This window comes from Lissotriton helveticus, chromosome 5_1 (genome assembly GCF_964261635.1).
Source record: "Lissotriton helveticus chromosome 5_1, aLisHel1.1, whole genome shotgun sequence".
Taxonomy (NCBI): domain Eukaryota; kingdom Metazoa; phylum Chordata; class Amphibia; order Caudata; family Salamandridae; genus Lissotriton; species Lissotriton helveticus.
Window position 1 is genome coordinate 1,239,394,571 of NC_136065.1, and position 8,452 is coordinate 1,239,403,022.

An 8,452-nucleotide genomic window follows, 5' to 3' on the forward strand; every position below is an offset into this window, starting at 1 on the left:
ACCCCCAGAGAGACACTCCTCGAGCGTAGAGAAAAATCTAAACTCCAACGCCAAGTGTGTGTTACAACTTTTTGCCCGAATGCCAACCAACTCAAACGCGTGATCACACAAAATTGGCATCTGGTAAAGAATCTAGATGCGAGTCTACAACAACTTCCCCTTTTCGCCTTTAAGAAGGAGAATAGTGTGGCTAATTATGTCATCAGAGCAGCTATGCCCACTAAAATTCAGCCTACATTGCGCCAGCATATGGGGTTGCCTCCAATTACAGGACACCACAAATGCGGTACTTGTTTGTGCTGTGACTCGACAGTAGAAGGGTCGCTATTCCAACACAATGGAATCTCTTGGAAGCATAATGCCTTTAGTAATTGCAAATCTAAATTTGTAATATATGGCATAAAGTGCCCTTGCAATTCTCTGTATATAGGGAAAACTAATCAAGAAGTACGCCAGCGTATCAGCCAACATAAGTCCAGATTGAAAAGAAAAGTTGAAAATGCACCTTTGGTAAACCATTGGGCAAGGATGCAACATCAAATTGGAGACCTCCAGTGGACAGTCATTTCTAAAGTTGAAAGAGATCCACGTGGAGGAGATTTGAATTTAAAACTGTCCAAAAGGGAAGCACTGCTTATTGTCAAATTTGATACAGCAGTGTCTGGCCTAAATGAACTTAGCGAAATCTTTAAGTTGTGAGTACTTTTTAGGCTCGCTCCATCTTTAGTGCGCCACCTTCCTACATGATGTATTCGAATTGGAACGCTTGTCCAACCCCAAACTTCGCCTCGTTACTTCTAAAACTACTCCCTGCAGGGTACTTCATGCCTCGCTATTTTTTATGCAAGAATTGGACTACCTAACCATTGAAATCAGAAGCCTCTGTCTTTTATTCAGACACTTGCGCTTCGCATTGTGCATGGCATTGGCTCCCCGGGGCTTCACTACGCCCCTTTGTGGGCGTACCTTATTAGCATGTTCCCTTTAAATAGTCTCCTCTTTCGCGCGCTTGTTCACCCATGCGCGAGAGATTAGTGCTGAACCAGACGCCACCGACACGAGCAGTTACTGCAACTATTTAGTAAGTCTCCAAAACCCTCGCTGTTGCGCTAGCCTTTTAACTCCGTTGTTAAAAACGCCTTCAGTAAATATTAATCGGGAGGTTTCCCTTTTGTGTTATTCAGCAATGGCTTCTATACCGGAGGAAACCCGGAGAGATTTTTGCAGCGAATAGTGATCTTTTGATACGTTCAATTAGGTAAGAGTTTCTCCCTCTGTCACTAGTTTGAATATCTCGACGGATGACGGAGCGCCCCCTGCAACTTATAATGGTTTTCTCTTTACACTAGGTACGGGAACCTATTGCCAGGAGTTTCTACGCTATTTGGACCAAATACATTTGTTTAGATTGGCTTACAGCCCTCAGGTAATCTTCCGTGATTTGCGCAGCTTTACATTACAGTCCAACTCCCTTTTAATATGCTCGGACGGACTACGGGCAACCACGTTCTTTAATTATACTCTAATTTTTCACCCAGATTACCAAAATAGAAGGTTTGGCCTGTTCCTTCCGTCCCACATTTTATGTTGACATCGGTCTGGCAATAAGCTCCCGAATTTGAAATCGGGTAAGAATACTTTCATCAAAAGGAAGTAGCTCTCCAAAATGAACCCTCAGCCATATAATTAATGAGCGCCGTTCTACTATTTTCTTACAGCGTCTTTTATTCTCCACTCTGCCCTAATCCTGAGTTGTGTTAATACAGAGGGCCAAAAGCACTAAAGAAAATAGAGGTAAGTGTAAACCACCCCCCTTTTTTTAGTGACCCGCTTAAAGGATGGTACTAAATTAGACCTATGAGTCCAAACTGAAAATTCGTTTCATTTACAGATTGCCCCATTAGCTCTAGCGCACCGGCACGGCACGTGGACAAATACTACAAGCAGAACGGTCCGCTTATTAAATAAAGGCAAGTAAATTAACACCTTCTCGAGACCTGTTGTAATACTGTAAGTGCTTCTTTTCACCAGTCCAGCAGCCATGTTTCATAGACCACCTTATAAATAGAGGAGTTTTTCTCATAATACAGGGTTCCATCCATTCCTGTTAGTATAGTCGAGGCTTAGTTGAGATTGAGTTCCATTTCCAATCCCACCTTCCTTACCGATGCAATCCACTGGTTGGCTTTGTTGCCCGGCATGTCTCCTGATGTGGTCTGCGTGTATATGATATTAGGTTTTAAAAGTCCCAAGCTCGTGTCACTTATGCCTGATCTTCTTCTTTCCCATGTTGTTATTCTTAACAGGATCGTTTCAAGGCCCTGATGAGAATCCCCTACGACTTTGGCGGGATTCGAAACGCGTAGGCCTCTTCACACCAGTCTACAAAAGTCTTCGGGCATCTAATTGTTTCGAACCCGGAGTCTTTCTTCTCTTTTTTTGTACATTACTGTATAAACATCTATTTCAAGTTTGAAATGAATTATAATTGCAAGAATGTACCCCTACAATAGCTAGTATAATGGTTCATGAAAAGATTTGTAGACCTTTGGTATTTGCTCTCATTGTTTCTGCATTCAATCCGTTTTTCTTTTTTCTTTTTCCCTTCTAGCCTGTAAATTCACCGTTGTTGCTTGTGATATGATTGAATTAGAATGAATGATTGAATGGTTGGTCAATATTTCTATATCTCAAGTGTTTTTTGTAAAATTTTTGTATGTATTCAAATTTAATAATTTTCTTAAGATATAAGCTGTAAACATTTTGAATAAAATACTATTAAATAGTAAGCCCTATCTCTGATCTCTTGTTCAGGATACAGGTGGTTATTGTTTTTTGAATCGTGTATATCAGTATTGGCATTTCTCTTTTGTTGGTCAATCATTTCTATATTGGCAAACAGCCCTTTGTTTATCCAGGTGAATAGAGTAAATGACTCTGTCTTCCTGGTGGAGGGACCATCTGCCAGATTTATAAGCTAACTGTCGTTCATAAAGCATTGGCAGGAATCACCTTCACTGCGGTTCCTGTCAATGCATTTTTCTGTTTGGTATAGGGCTTTATCAGCAGAATGGAGCCCCGTACCAAATAGGCTCCTTTTTATTTTCAGAAAGAAAGTCCTGAAATGGGATTTTCTTTTTGAAAATAAAAGAATACAATGCTACTCTCACCATTGGATTCTCTCCCATGATGAGGGGTGCATTTAGCAGTTTTCACAGTTGCGGAGATTCTGCACATGCACAGAACTATGTGCAAAAAACAGGACCTTGGTGTAAGGGTTTGTACCTTCCTACCACCTTAGTACCCAACATCCCCAAACTGACTAGCTATATTGTCTCATTCGTTCTCCCACATAATCACAAAGCTACAAATGATTAGACAACCCAGAACACAACACTCCTGATTCTCTCAGGAATCGTGGTAGCAAGACATACCTTTTGGCTCACTAACTCGTACTTGTCCACAATAAGAATTGTCAGAGTCACTGTTATAGTTCAAAATATTTATTTTAACTATCCTGCCCTATAATGCAGTATAGGGGCTATTACAAGCAGCGAAATGCACAAACCTAACACAGCTAGCATTGTTACAATGCCATAGAATATAAAGGGGGATATCATCATATACAGACAGTGGAAAAAGGACTATAAGGCCTAACCACCCTCCCCTTGGTAAGGTGAAGTTTATTACATAAAGGAAGATCTTTGGGCTTTGTCAGCAAACCCCATACCTTTGAGCCTAGATGGAAGTTGTACATCATAGGAACAGCATAGCTCTTCTCCCTGGAAAAGTCTCTCTTTAAGTGTTTGTTTTGAACCACATGCATCCCCATAATATTAAAGCATGCTCTTTCAGCAGTACAGCTGTGTTAGCATGGTTTGTCTAGGTGCTAGGGACTGACCAGAACAGAATAACAAGGGGCATTGTTTATTGACCTTGCGCATCATGTTCAGACTAACCTCCAGGAACTAGTAGAGCTGTGAAAAGCAGACAGTTCTCATGTGAAAGTTATAAACAGAGTCTTGCAAAATAAAGCCGTGTGGAAAAGTGCGCAAAAGCAGCATCATGGCAGCAGAGCTCATGCTAACTTAGCAATGTCAACAATGACCCGGAGGGCCATATAACACACTGGCCCTCACCTCGAAGATTTTCCTGGTGGTGATGGACAGTGAGAAAAGGCCTTACTTTCTGCCCATCTAAATAAGGTGGGTAAAATTACACATCAGTCTCCAAGAGCCTTACTTCACTGGGCCATTGGGGGGGATTAATCACAGCAGAGTAGTCTACCCTAAGGCATTCTAGTTTCCTGGGTTTATACCATGGACTTGGGATTCATGATTGTATTTGTTAGTGTCTGCATGCCAATTCAGAAATGCCAGACTTTGCACGGCATCTATCTTGCTTTTAGTGTCCTTCAGTTTTTTTTTTAAGAAGCACCGAAGCACCGAAACGGTGGTAGTTGAAATGGTAAACAACATCAGGTGGGCCTTGGATAAAAAAGAATCAGCTACGCTGGTTCTTTTAGACCTGTCGGACGCTTTGATACCATCTCCCATGAAATTCTGTTACAGCAGCTCTGGGAGATGGGGGTTCGAGGGAATACCCTGGACTGGTTTCATAATTATCTAAAGGACTGCTCTACCACTGTGCACCCAGGTTCGCTGACTGCGTGTGACAGACCAGTATGCATTGGAGTCCCCCAGGGGTCTATCTTGAGCCCTATGCTCTTTAACCTTTATGTCACCCCATGGGCCAAGATAATCAGGTCCTACAGTTTTGAGGCAGTATCGTATTCAGACGATACCTAACTGCTGATCACCTTCGGCCCTGACCCCACAGATACAATGATCCGGTTTAAAAACTGTATGACCCATATTGACAGCTGGCTGGGCCAAAACAAACTACAGTTAACCGCTGTGCGCTGGAATTTCAAAAATGCGCGGTTTGTGACAAAGCCAGCTCGTCATCCGCGTAGCGCAGGTAACGCCCATGACGAGCTGGCTTTGTCATCAGCCCTGAAGGGGTTAAACAATAGCAAAACCGAGATCATTCTGTTCGGCAGGGCTGAAGATCATTGGTCAAGCAACTGGTGGAGCCAGACACTCGGTCCTTGTCCATCTCCAAAACAAACCGTCTGCAACCTGTGAATTACCATCGACAATAAGCTTTCCATGAAAGCCCATGTCAACCATGTATTAGGCACCTGCTATGGCATCTTACGGAACCTACGAAAAATCTTCAAGTGGCTACCAATTGAAACCAGGAAGCCACTGGTGCAAGGCCTAATTGTAAGTCATATGGACTATGGAAATGCCTTACTGGCCTCTATAGATGAAGACCTCTTCGCCAAACTGCAGATTCTGCAGAATACCGCAGCCAGATTAATTTTGGACCTACCTCCAAGATAACCATCCTGTCTCAATTTAAAACTCCTTCATTGGCTTCCAATTGGGAAGAGAGGGCATTATAAAATGTGTGCCTAACACACAGAAGCATCTATTGCACTGGCCCTGGTTATTTAGAAAAAAACTGAAAAAATACCAGCTTGCCAGAACCCTGAGGTCCAGCTCTAAACTTCTCCTTATCCATCTGCGGGTTCGCACTGTGCGAAACGGAGGCCGTTCCTTTTCATATCTTGCCCCCACCTTTGGAATAAGCTTCGGTCCCATCTCTTGTCTATCTCAGATATCCTGCGCTTTCGCAAAGAATTAAAAACATGGCTGTTCTCTAAATGAAACGAGATAGAACCCAGGTAGCGGAATCTTCTGCAAGCGCTCTGAGACCTAACGGTGATTTGTGCACTATATAAGATTCTTTGACTTTGACTTCCATAAGTTCAGATCATGTTCACAAAATGCTTTCCTCTCTACCTCGTTAGTGAGTTTCTGTTTCAGAAATTCACATGTGACTTTTCTGTACTGTGGTACATAGTGTAGATAGGTGTCCCTTTTGGTGGGACTCGTTATGTTTAGATTTTTTAGCACCCATCACTTCTTCTTCAATCATGTATTCATCGAAAACAAGAAAGTGTCTCCCAGCAATGTGCAGCAGCTCATCCCATTGAGTGGGGTAGGAGTGAAACAGAAAGCAGGGGAAAGGGCTCCTCAATCAATCAATCAGTCATTTGTAAAGCACACTACATACCCGCGAGGGTCTCAAGGCGCTGGGGGGGGCGCTACTGATCGAAGAGCCAGGTCTTGAGTATCCTCCTGAAGGTCAGCAGGTCTTGGGTCCGTAGTAGGCTCAGTGGGAGGGTGTTCCATGTCTTGGCAGCGAGGTGGGAGAAGGATCTCCCACCGGTGGTTGTTCTTCGGATGTGCGGGACGGTGGAGAGTGAGAGGTTGGCAGAGCATAGCTGGCAGTTGGGGATGTAGAAGGAGAGCTGTTAGACCCGTCTGCTTCTGAGAGTCCCCTCACCACTATGATTTCTTTTGTTCCCCTGTACCTCCAAAAATTTGTCGCTTTTTATTTGTCTACCAGGACTTTTTATGTGTTGTCTCATGGGGTTAGATGTTCCTTGACGCCCAGTTGCTCACAAGGTTTGTGGCACCTATTTACAGGGCGCCTGGCCCAAACCTGTGGCATTGCAAACTGGGGTTGTCAACCTGTATAAATGAACTTAAAATGGTGGACACCCTTTTTCCTCATGTGAAGTGACTCCCCTTGGAGCCTTCATGAACCCTGGCCTTTTGAGGTTTTGGCGCCCTTTGTTTGGCGCGCACTTCTGACAGGAATTCCTTTATTTTCCTCAGGTACACAAAATGTCTGCTCTAGAACCCCAGTACGGTGGCTGTGAGTGTCCTAAATAACCCTCAAGAGTGCCATGTCATTGTCACAACCAGAGAAGGTTCTAGAACCTTCTGGTTCGTGCCAGCACCCCAGGGCACTGGCTGTATAAGGCCCAGTCCCTGGCGGCCATTTTAGATTAAACTAGAGAAGAGGAGATTAAGAGATTCCAGACTTGACACCAGATTGACACCTGCCCTGTTGACCCCTGAGGTGGCTGGTAGCGCAGGCATTAGAGCAGCAAAGGGTTGCTGGCGTTGTGTCTGACTGGCGTTCTATTCAGCTACGTGAGAAGTGATCTAGCGCCTACAGCGCCTGCCCAGCGAGTGCCTCATTGCCCCCAAAGACTGTGGCCAGATTCGTGTGCCTCTCCGACCCCCCCCACCCGGTGGTGAACTGTGGTCGATTTATCGATTCGCGAGGCGAGAGCAAGTTCGCCGCGACCGCGATCGTCAGCTGTGCCCCCTTCGCGACAGGTGCCTCTAGAGGGGAGCTCGGACGTCTCCGAGCCCCACCAGCGTAGAGCGCTTCCTACGCAGATTGAAGGTGAGGTGGTGCGCCGGGGCGGGGAAAGGCCGGCCTTCGTTGGGCGGGACTAGCGTCTTTGCCACTCCCCAGCCGATGTGAGGTAGGCCCGTTTCCTCATAGTGAATGCAGCGTTGTGAAGGAACTGTGAACCGGCATTTACTTGACTGTGCGCGAAGGTTGTGTGACCTCTCCGGCAGCCCGTTCGTCAGCCTAATGACTTTGAACTGGTGCCGCCTGTGCTCAAGTGGTGCTAAAGCCCGTAGGCACGCATAGACTTCACCGGCCAAGCAGAGATCCTATCCCGGTGACCGCCGAGTGCAAATGATGTATTTACTGTGTTTCCTTGCCTTCTAGATATACGCGCATACGCCTTGAGTGATTATTAAAGAGTCCCAAACCTTATTTTGTGCTCAGAGAAGCCGTATACCTGGTCATTGAAAACAGCATAAACTGTAAGAGTTATCTTTCCCATTTGAAACGTATTGCAGATGTAATGATTCTAAAGTATTTAATTGGTGGCAGCGATACCAGAAGAAACATGTGGTTGTTTATTTAAATGAACCAACATTTATTCTGATATTTATTCTGATATTTATTCTGATATTTAATGTGATATTCATTCCTGAAGTTATTCTATTTATTAATACTATTTATTACCAGAACTGTATGACCAAAAGAAATGTATATGTGCTTTCCCAGTCAACCCTATTTACAACAAAGAACTTTTATATAAAGGAATCGTATTTTTCTACAGCAGTGGTGTGGTGTCCTTCTTCTTGGTGTGGATGTACAAGGAGTTATTATTGGGTCAGAGCCGGCTTAACACTACAGCCTTCACTTGACTTGTCACTTGAGCCAAGCTACCCCCTTTGTGCTGGGCTTGCCCATCGCAGGTCCAACATAAAATTGGTGCTCAGCGGGTGGGATTGCGAGCCGTGCTTGTTTTGAACCCCATAATAATTCAGTGTGCACCACAGGTACACACCCGGAGTTTTCTCCTAGCGGCCCTCAAATTCAACGTTTTGCTTTTTCCAAATTCTTTCCTGGAGGTGGGTGGAAGTGACCCTCAAAGTTCTTATCCTGGTCACCTACTTCGGGGTGGTGGTCCACACTTTTCACTGACAAGATGGAATTCGGA

General features: G+C 44.5%; 1 long non-coding RNA gene across 1 annotated transcript; it reads left to right on the top strand.

Annotated features, from left to right (window-relative positions):
- The first annotated feature begins 1,023 nt into the window (after window positions 1-1,023).
- LOC144755250 (uncharacterized) lies at window positions 1,024-1,957 on the top strand. The gene is made up of 6 exons (XR_013594863.1): window positions 1,024-1,081; window positions 1,185-1,258; window positions 1,350-1,426; window positions 1,539-1,628; window positions 1,719-1,794; window positions 1,892-1,957. It is a non-coding gene; the product is annotated as an uncharacterized LOC144755250 (long non-coding RNA).
- The last annotated feature ends 6,495 nt before the right edge of the window (window positions 1,958-8,452 follow it).